The sequence below is a fragment of the Falco cherrug genome, chromosome 4, assembly GCF_023634085.1.
Source record: "Falco cherrug isolate bFalChe1 chromosome 4, bFalChe1.pri, whole genome shotgun sequence".
Classification (NCBI taxonomy): domain Eukaryota; kingdom Metazoa; phylum Chordata; class Aves; order Falconiformes; family Falconidae; genus Falco; species Falco cherrug.
In genome coordinates this window covers 59,990,365-60,001,671 of record NC_073700.1, presented here as the reverse complement: position 1 = coordinate 60,001,671, position 11,307 = coordinate 59,990,365, and positions in this window count along the sequence as shown.

Below are 11,307 nucleotides of genomic sequence, written 5' to 3'. Positions count from 1 at the left end.
CCTTTGCAGGTCACAATCTTCCTCTCTGTTTTCCCTCTAGTTTGTACCTATTTTATGGGGCTCCATCACACCGTGGCATTTGCAGGTCACAGTAGCATTCATTGGGTGTAACACTTATTTAAGCTTATCTGCAGAAAAGAACCTGGCAATGATCTACCTGGAGCTCTTTTACTGCTGGAGATGATCCAGATTTTCCTTTCCTTCCTTATCCCCCCCTTCTCATTGCACGAAGTAAATACTCAACCTACCTTGCTGAGCCCTTCTTTTGCAGGAAGGGGACTGAAGGTCCAAGGTCAACAGAACAGAACTTCCTTCAAAACAATGGAATTATTTGGGCTTTTACATTGAATTACAGAGAGCGGGTTTCAACCCTGCAACCAGCACTGGAAATAAATCAGAATCATTCAGCTGTAGAGTGAGACACACAGCACACCAGGTAATGCAGCTGGCTAACAAGCTGCAGCACATTACACAACTTCGCGTCCAAAATTGAATTTGCATTACTGCCATTAAAATCAATTAGAGAATGGTTTATTCAATTCAATTCAGTTAAAAGTCTCACAGTAGTGCTTGCATGCTTCCTACCTTCTGATTAAAGTTGCTAAGAATTATCCCCGTTGTGTGGAGAGTAGCAAAGTAAAAGTAAAATATTAAAAACAGTTTGGTCTGCCAAGCACAAATAAGTGTTAAGCTGGCAGAGCCTGGAGCCTGCCAGAACGTCATGATTTCAGTACTTGTCTTTGTCCAATAAAAATAATTCTGAACATTTTAGATCTCAACACAGCAACTCACAGCATAAAAATAGAATGCTTTGGGATATCAGTTTTGCAGGCAGACACGCACTTTCATGGAAACCAGCTAGATCCAGCAGAGCTGGGACTGCTCCTGTGAAAAGTTCATGCTCATCTGAGTTCAGCAATCCAGAACACAGGCTGCTGAAGCGGTGATCTCAGTAGCAAGGTTTTTGTCTTCTCTCACCCCACCGAAATGGAAAATACTGTAGATCTGGAAAACCACTGATTCCAAGTGTGAATTGGCCTGGATGATTTAGAAAGAAATGAGACAGGTCCGCCTTTTTTATTGATGTGCCCTCAGAAATATAAATCTTGATAAGGGGCATGTGGATCTCTATAGACATATGTACACACAGGTGTAATACATCCTATAACCCTAGAGGTACTTCAGTGGTCATGTGCCCAAAGCCTTTCCAAGTCAGAAATGTAGTCTTAAAGCCAGACAGATTTATTGTTGTCATCCTTGTTGTTGTTTCTCTGAAAACAAATACGTGCTTATCTTGTGCCACATTTTCCTCTGTACAGAAATTTTATCCAGGAAAGGTGATCAAAAATAGTGCTTAAGATCAAGAGGACAAGAAGTTACAATCCAGCTGGAAAATTAGGCACAACAAATCCAGCAATATGGCCATGAGCTGGCAGGGAAGAGACCTTGGAGGACTCTCAGCCACAATTACCTTCTCTTGAATGATTCTGCGACAGGAACACCATTACCTCGGTGAGAAGAGCCGGTTTCTTCCTGGCTCCCCCTAGTGAACCCAGCAACTGGCTCCGGCTTCATCCCACTGAGATACCCTCAGCCTAGGCCAGGATTTACAACAAATTGATATTCTCCTTTAGTGTAGACACTCCTTACATGTAGACATGGACATTATTTTCTTCCCTGAGTCACTGATGGAAGAAGATGAGGCCTTAGGGAGTTAAGGGTGGGATCCAGTTATCCCACCTCTAACTATAGAGCATGAGAAGCTGGACATTTACCTTAAACCAGTTGTCTGGGCTGCACCCCTAGTCAGCACAGAGAGACATAAATACCTCCACAAGGCCATTCACTGCAGCCTATCTCTTTTCACTGACAATAGGGAGACCCTAGACAACCCATTTAGATTAGATAACTAAGTGTCAAAGGTATAAATTTAAGCGAGATGAATCCCTTGTGATCTGACTTCTCAGTCTTGACAGGATCTTCACAAGCTCACCATACCTGCCCCTTTGAAAAAGTATGTATTTGATTTGGCATGTCAAAACCTGGCCCTTCTGTTACTCTTCTTGTTAAAGCATGTTCTTCTCTAACAGAGTTTGTTCCTTTGAACAAAGCAGAAGCAGAAAAACCTTCTGAGAATGATGAGCCCAGCACCATCACAAAGCAGGCAGTAGGGTACCCACATCTCTCTTTGACAGAAAATAACTCTTGGATGAAAATATAGAACATTTGAGTCCACTGCAAGTTCAGACAACCTTTGAACCATTGACACAGAAGTGTAAGTCTCCAAGAACTAAGCAAATAGTTGCTGGGATGAGCTCATCCTTTCTTCTTCTGTGAAGTATCCGCAGGAAAACATTTTCCTGAATATCTTCTTACTTTCACAGATTAGGTTTCTACATATACCTATTAGACTATTCATAAAAATTTCACTCTGAGAATTGAAACAAACAGATTATTAAAGGCTGCAATGCAGCAGCACCCAAAGGCACTGACCGAAACCGAGGTGCCATTGAGCGAGGGGGTGTGTAAGTACCTTGGGGCCAGACTCACGTACTTTTGCTCCCATTGGATAGTCCCAAATAGTCTCACAGAAGCCAGAGGGATTGCTCAAGGAGTATGTTACTCAACGGGAACAGATGTACCAAGATTTGGTTTACCCTGAGGATCTTGCAAGACTAAAGAATATGGGTGAAATATTTGGTGCCACTAAAGACAGTGGCAAAGAAAACAAAACAAAATAATTAATTTCCAAGAGCAATATTTCACCCAAAGAATAGGCAAAGAGAGGAGGACACATCATCCACACGATGCAGTCAGAATGGCAGCAGCAAGCACTACTTGTCTACCTGGTTTTCATTCCCAAGAAAAAAACACAGAAACGTACAGAACTTGTGGTGAAATAAGCCATCGAAATGTCTAAAAATGTTATTATTAGTAAATCATATATATGCACACATATCTCCATTGTACACTTCTCCTTTAGTTTGCTTTCTAATTTGAAAACATGAATTACACTTGGTGGTTATATTACACGTCATGGCATTATTCTTCTTTCCTGATGGCATAAACATATCCATAGTCCGAAAGGGGTTTGATCAAAATATTTTCTATTGAAAACCTCCAGCTGGGTGAAAATAGTGCTTGTAAAAAAACCCACACTCATTTAGTAATGGCAAAATCCCAGAGCAGAGGTTCTGATCAAAACAAAATATGCATGCATGTGTATATGAGAAAGTAAAAGTCTTAATAACCTAATGGCTAGGACATAATGAGGGATTATTTAAATAAAATAAATTTAAAAAAAAGTGGGATACTGTCCCTATAGTGATGAATTATTTATACAAATGATCAAGTGCTCGCAGGAAAGGCTGTGAAAGTTCACTTCCAAAACAGCTCAGTGGTTAAGACACACACTGGAAATATGGGAAACCCAGTCCTCGGTCTCTGCTCCCCAGCAGCAAAGCAAGACCTTCCTGCGGTCTTCTGCATCCCGGGTGCAAACAGAGACTGCTGTCAAGTGTGCTTTTTCTGCCTTTTTTTTTTTTTTTTTTTTGTGAAAAGTCTCCTGGTTCTTGCTTTCATCCTGAGGTGGAAAGGGGTTGAAGTTTTCATTATGCTTTATGGTGGGAAAAATTCAGTCCAAGCTCTGCCACTGAGGTCTCATATCATTCAGACATTTGGGCTGACACCTGTTAGGGAAGCCAGCAGAGAAGCAAAGTTACTGCATTTTGGGAGGAAATCATGCCACTTCAGTATCAATCCTTTTAGAAAAAACAGCTCTAAACTCAGCTACGTAATGGCAATTTCCTCATTCAAACCTTCAGCAGGGCAGGTAGGAGCAGGGCCCAGGAGTGAGCAATACCCACTCTGGGTCATGGGGTGGGGAAAGGACAGAAGTGCACTACTCCAGGAAATACCTGGAAATGCTGGGACTCCTTTGAATATGAGCACTGTCTGATTGCACCATCGCATCTGCCAAAAACCAGCCTGACTCTCAAACAGAATGATGCAACTTTCTGTGCAAGTGCTACAAAGGTACCCTCTAATCCTCGTCTGGGTTAAGTGCCTTCATGTCAGGATTCTTAAAAGCAGTTTGCTGAATATTATCATTCAAACAGCGTTCTGTCCCGTATGAAATATACCACTCACAGCAGAAGTACCCAGGTGTGGGGAAAACACAACTCCCCACAAGGATTGCTATTTGAAATCCCCTTCACTGAAAATCAATCAAATATTTGTGGGTAAACATAAAGGGGACAGACAGAACAGGCTATACATAGCTGTTCTGTTTTGAATCTTCCTGAGTTTTGCAGCATTCACCCAGCATTTTGTAGGTCATTGAGAAGATAAAGGCTCACCAAGCAGCTGTGGATAAGTTGGGAGAAAGCTGCAGATTTTAACTCTGTGTGTAGGTATGTGTGTGTGTACACACACACCCTCACACGTTACGCAGCAAAATCTTCTAGAGTTTGCAGAGTTCAGCTTTGTTACAGAAGAAGAATTTCAGTCAATGTTAGTGTTAGAATGATAACAGATTGCAGATTTTGATTCATAAACTGGGAAGTTACTGGGAACATTAATCAGGAACACAGTAGGGGAACACCTAGAAAGCTATTGTTTAATTAAAGATAGTTGACATAACTACAGAGAAATCATGTGTAATCGAATCAGAATTCTTGGCTTTTGCATATAGTGCCATCCAAAAGCATGACATCATACACAAGTATGGGCTGAAGGGCAAGCCACTCTTTTGGTAAAGAACTGGCCTATAGATTAAGTCCATGTGAAATCAGGTCATGATAGGAGGGCAAAACTCAAGAGGGTTACTATTTGGATGAGAGTTGTTCGTATAGTTATGCCAGTGACATTAAAGAGTCAATGAACCAGGTGATTAAATTAACCAGACTGTACCTGCTTGGAAAGATGGTCATTAAAGAGTGCTCCAAACCTGGGATTAACTTCTTGAATTAAGAACATGAGATGAATGAGACAGAATGCTCATATAGAGGATATATAGACAGAGTGCTATAGAATAGAAGCTAATACTAAGGACAAGAAAGAAGTATTAAATAGAAGTGAAAATTCTTTGTGTTGACCTAACTCTTTCTTTCCAGTCGGGGTGAATTTTAGTACTGCCCTCAGTGGCAGCAGCTGTCAGTGCAATGCCATGTTAGATAATGAAGGACCAGGTTGCTGTAGTGGTTGGTGGCTGCAGAGTCAAGTTTCGGGACTGAATTCTGCAGGAAACTGGACAATACTAAAATGAAAACTAAGAAATAATAATAAAAAAATCCAAATAGCTCCAAGACTTCAAATCAAAGCAAACAGGTTTCAGACAGAAGAAATTATCTACAGCAGAGGTTGTAGAGATATAGAGATATATACAGGCCACAGAGCTCTGCCAACCTGAGACGCAGACACAACAGTGACCACTAAAGTGGACAGTAAAGTCCCAAATCAAAGGGAACTTTGTCACCTCCACCACTGTGCAAATGACTTCTGCACATGAGTTACAGTAGCACCTTTCCCATGCTGTGTTTGTTTAAATAACAAGGTAGAGAGCTGTTTGTGATCTCACACTTAAATGTAGCTCAAAAAAATTGGACCATGATTTCATTGATGCTTTGTGGTTGTCATTATAATAGAAATAATAATCATAAAAGTTCATTTGGTTTTAAAAGGATGCAGCAGAAAGAGAAGCCATCCAGGGCACTGGGAGCAATGCAGGAAGTTCATCTGCATCAACTTGTTCAGGGAGGGTTGTCCCCACTCGTTCCAAAGGAAAGTAAACATACAGCACATGAGGGGCCTGATACTGTGTCTTTCAAAATAGCAAAATTCTTCTGATATATTTATTGTAAGTTTTGGGTGGTGAGAGCGTGCATTAAAAAGGTCTAAACACACTAGGGATGACGGATGTCTCTGTTACTGCTAGACCTTTCCTGAAGACAAAAAACTTGAGAAGACAAGGCTGAAGGTGACTGCTGAAGGCATCCTCACCTTGACTTCTTCTTTCAGAGCAGTTGTAAACAGGAGCTATAACTCACACCCCAGACAGGACGGATCCAGATGGGCCCTTTGGCTTCCTTCCATAATAAAATCTTTAATTTTCCAAAAGAAAATAGCAACTTCATGCACATGCTGCTTACTTCAGAGCAAAACCTCGTTTACAAACTCGAGTAGTTTAAGGATTAAAAAGTTTAGTCTATCTCTGCAAATGAACTTTATCAAAGTGCAGGTAAAATCGAGCCTTCAGGTAAACAGGAGCATTTGCCAAGTGGAAATCCCAGCTCTTTGTATATTTAGTAATGAGTGAAGATAAGATTTCTTTTTTTGACAGCATGATGGATACAATCATAAAAGGAATCATGCTGCTGTAACAGAGTATACTTGAAGAGTGAATTTGATGGCTACAGCTTTATTCCCAAACATGTCTTACTTTTCTTTTATTTAAAGTACATGAAAGCTAGTTTTTCTGGCATGTGAAAATGTTAAAGCTTTGTTGGATTTTTTTTCTTTACTTCCCCCACCCCAATATGGATGCATTATGTTTGTCAAACTCAGATCTGCTTCCCAGTTCAATAATCACTGACTCATTCAAGCATATTTATTTTATTGTTTTATAGATAGAAAGGAACAGTAAGCAAAGAAACACAAGCTCTTGGGCGAACACGAGCTCATAAATTGTTACATGCGATTCTGCTACTGTGGGTTAAAGGAGGGGGCAGCACCAAGAATGTGGTGAAACTAGCTGGTTTGAGCCCTGCTGTTTCAGTATAAAAGCCATGTTCAAATCTGCCATAGATTAAAAACGAAATGAGTTTATTGGTCTCGGCTTGTTACTTTTTGGATGTTTATCCACATCACAAAACCAATAAAACTTGATGTGACCGACTGTCTCTGCTCAGAGAAAAACCTTGTAGCTGCTAGCCACTCGTGACTGAAATCTAATGACCCAGCTCTACTGGAAAGCTCATGCAAAGATGAATTCTACTGTACTTCACTCAAGAGGTACAGTAGCAAGATAACTATCTTCAATTAGTCTTAGCATTCATCCGAAACTCAAAGGTGCTTGAAGTACTCACACAGAGGACGTAGCTAAGCATAGGTTCCAAAAGGGTGGTGGGCATTCATCGTAAGGGATTCTTTGGTAATTTGTGTGAGATTCTCTTTTCCCTCAACAATCTGTTGAAGAAAGCCCAGGGCACTACAGTTCCTAACACTAAGCCCACAAACTGCACAAGTAACAGAGGCATCTTCCAGTACACCACCTTGGATCCTGGATGCATCAAGTCATCCCAGCAGAAAGAAAATAAAAGCATGAAAACAGAACACCCCACAACACATTCTTAGTTATAGTCTCTTGTTCATGACTGGCCTCAAAATGAGGTTGTGAAGATGAAATTAAATTTTAGCTGATGTCAGCGGGCTGAGAGAGTCCAATTTACCTACCTGGGAAAAGGTCAGTTACCTGTGCCTTCTTCTCTACCCATGGAAGGAAAAGAACAACCTCATCTAAGCCAAGCCACGTCCTTCCACCACGCTCAGATCATGCAACAGACATTTGCAAGGCTGAACTTATCTGCGTTTAATTTCTGATCAGAAGTAGATACAGGGCCCCAGTCCAAAATAAGATCCAGACCTCTATACTGCATTGCAGTCCCAACTGAGATCCTTCACAGTCTGGCAGTTGATGGTTTACAAATGAAGAAAAGGTTCCTGTAGCAGCAAATGACCCTTTTCAGTCTCCAACTGTGAGAGAGTAAGTAAAATTTGCCATTCTGAAAGGAAAAATCAGACATGCTATTTTTTATTATATTCCTTTTCTAAATGTCTTGAAGTTAAAATCCTTTGCGTTTCTCAGCAATCAGGAACAGAGTTCTCAGAAAAAAATTAAGTTGTAAATGTAGATTTCCATTCATGAATACATGACAAATCACCCACAAAGGTACTCATTGCAGTTTGTTACCTGCAGACCTCTGTTGCTCCAGGAATGATGGTGAAGGAGGGCAACCCAGTGATGATGGGAGCTGAGATCACTGGTAGCAGCATCCCAAGCACTGGCAAGAAAATGGCCTCTGGTTGGCACCTAAGAGGTGCAAATTGTCTTGTCTAAAATGCGTTGGGTTGGGAGATTTCAGTCATTCCAATAACAACTTGAGAGAGGAAGGATTTGAGACAAACATATTTATGTAATTTATTTTTAAAAATATTCCCTCATTAATTTTAAACATTTCCTTTTAAAAAATGATCAGAGAAAAATCATTGGGTTTCTATGTCAGGAAAAAGAATTGCAAATTTTGATGAAAAATGTCTATGGCTTTGCTGCTTAGAAACAGGTCTTTTGAGTTGAGGTCTGCATTTTGGAAAAATTATGTATTTGTTTTGGGAACTTTTTATCAAATGCAAAAAATAAGTCAAGTTCATTGCAGACGAAAAAAATTACTATTTCTCATAAACTATATCAGGCTCCTGTACCTCTCATGGGGGCATTCCATGGGCTGTGCAGGTATAGAAAATCTGGTCTAACAGTATCTTAATCAAACAGGTTTGTAAAGAGAGGTGTCCATAAGTTCAGTAGATACCATTCCCACAAAGTGCTTTCCTCAGTGTGGTGAGCGGCATGAAGCAGACACTGTTTTTTCTTTCTAACCTGGAAAGAAACGTGTTCCCTGGTAGTTTTGCTTTCATCTCCCTTGATCTCAAGCCCTAACTTTTTTGTTTTGTAGGTGTTCTATAGAAAATCAAGAGTAGGAATAACAACATACCTTAAATACTGTAGCATGGATCTTAGAAACTATGCATTAAGAGTGCTCCTCCGAAGTCATTGTGATATTTTATGGAAATCTACAGTACAAATGCTTTGTCAAGAAGATCTCTGCCTTCCTAGAGCCCGTCAATGCATCACACTAACATAATCAGAGGTAAATTTTTGAAATGATATAGTACATGAATATGCCAGGTTAGGATATTACTCTTATAATTATTGACAGTATATGAACTAAACGTGACTTCTATGGAGTCATTCCAGTGAATTCTGCCAATGCAGATCAGGAGTACTGTTCACAATTACTTTCTTCTGGAAGATATGAGTATATAATCTGCAATAGGAAGTTACACATTTTCCTTAGGGGAAAAAAGATTGCATAACTGGTCAAAGGCTGAGGAGGATATAGAAGAACCCTTCAGCCCTGCTCTAAGAGTGCCTAGTCAGCGGTTACCTGTGAAGTACCTGCTGCTGGGGAATCTGCAAAAGGGTTAAGAAATGTTGCAGTTCTCTCTCGGTGAAGCACAAAAGAGGATGCACAATGCTGTAGCCAGTACCTCTAACATGCGTTTGTTCCAAAATCTGCATGTTTAGCAGTGAAGCCATCTATATGTGCAAAAAGGTGCTCCTGGTCTTGCACAAGAAGCAAAGCTGCATGAACTTCTTGGGATCATTTCTGATTCTATCCCATAATTGTGCTAACCAGGTTTTTTTTATTTAATAGCGAATTTGAGGATTCTACTATTTTTTAACTTGGGGGGGGAGGGGGAAAGACGACCAAGAAAAAAGCTGTCCTTAAGTTCAGGGTGTGATATTAATTTAATATATTAAAAGGACTACAGTTAGAACTAGCAATTGAGGGCTTTCCAGCATCCCAGCCAGCTGGACATCGCTTTGCAGGTCTCAGATTGCATGGATCCCAACAGAAGTATGTAGGTATAAACAAAGGCAGAATTTAATTACAAGTGCACATTTTATTGCACAATAGTCTCTCAAAAATGCCTACATGAAGTAGAAAGTTGACGCTTAGTTTGATCATTTGTTCGAGGCTCTTTGTTAAACAGAATGAGTGCAGTGTAATACATGTAATACGCTGACATCTTCTTATGGGTCTGAAATTTACTAAGGTAATAAAGCAATTATGTTAATGTATAATAAATGTATTCAACAGGAACTAAAAAGTGTACTGTGCAAGAACAAAAAAAAAGCAAACCCTTATTTTTCTAAATGCCTGTCATGTACAGAAGACTAAGATCTTAGCAGAGATTTTTTGGAGGCTGTTAATATCTTATAAGCATAACTTAAAATAATCCTTATTTCTAGTGAAAATGTAATTTAAGGTAACGAACTTCAAGACATCAGATTAGAAAATGGCAATACAAATGAAAGATAACCATTCTCCACGTGATGTTTGCGACTTGAAGAAAGGCGTGGGGTTCCTTTGCTTCTTTCCTCTGTGGAAGACTTGCCATCCACGGTTTAGTTCTTGGTTCACTGAACAACTTGGACATTTTCATACCTAAGTGGCATTTTCAAAAGCCACTTACGGATCTGCAGGTTTGAAAGAAGTACTGCAGTGACAAGGCTGAACCAGTTACCACACTGCAGCTCACCTACCATAACTTGGCATGCATGGCCTCATAGCTTACTGCACCTACCAAGCAACATGAGCTTGCCTAGACTCTCCCATAAACCTCTTCTGGTACGTTCTCCACGAGTGAGGATGCCCCCTGGGACAGTCACCGTCAAGTGACTTGTGAAGCGGTTGCAATTTGACCTTGCGCCAGAGCTTGCAGATGCACAAATCACTCCTGAAGAAGGGCCCCTGTGCCACCAGCTCACCAGGGGTCTTTAAAACCTTCCCCCCTTGGCCTCAGCCAGGCCCAGTGACTACTGTTGGCTGACCCTCAGAATGGGCATTCACGTAACACCGTGCTTGAAGAGCGAGTTTCCTCCTGGCTCCTCGTAATTAATGGAACATTCTGTCAAAATTTACTAAATCTCACACATGATTTAAAACTGTCTGCTCAGCAGAGATACTCCAATTACATAAGTATCCAGTCCTTTTAGAAACACTCCGAATATCATTGCCTCAGCAATATCTAGAGATGAGGTTGGCCAGAAAACTTTAAAATGTAGGGATGAGACCTTCAGCCAAGGCAAGTGAGGTGTTTTCTCACTCTATGTCCTATTAACAGCAGCTGAGGACTTCTATGAAGTTTCATTTTGCCATGTCAAACTGGCAATCTTAATACTCCTTGTTCTGTAAATTGTTCCACTCACTTCGATGGGTCTTTGCGCAGATAAGGTGAAGTACAAACAGTACAAATAAAAGGGTAGGTTCTGTGAAGGAGAGACCTTCTTGGATTTGTTTGGGTACAGCCTGGTAAAATGGTGCTTGATGCTCTCTTGGCATCTAAGCTCTGCCGCAATAAACAGAAATGAATAAAAATAGCAACACCAAGCTGCACCAGTGTCTGCAGCCTGCTCGACTTGCCCTGGGATTCAACTGGATACTAATAGCAAAAAAACACTGATTA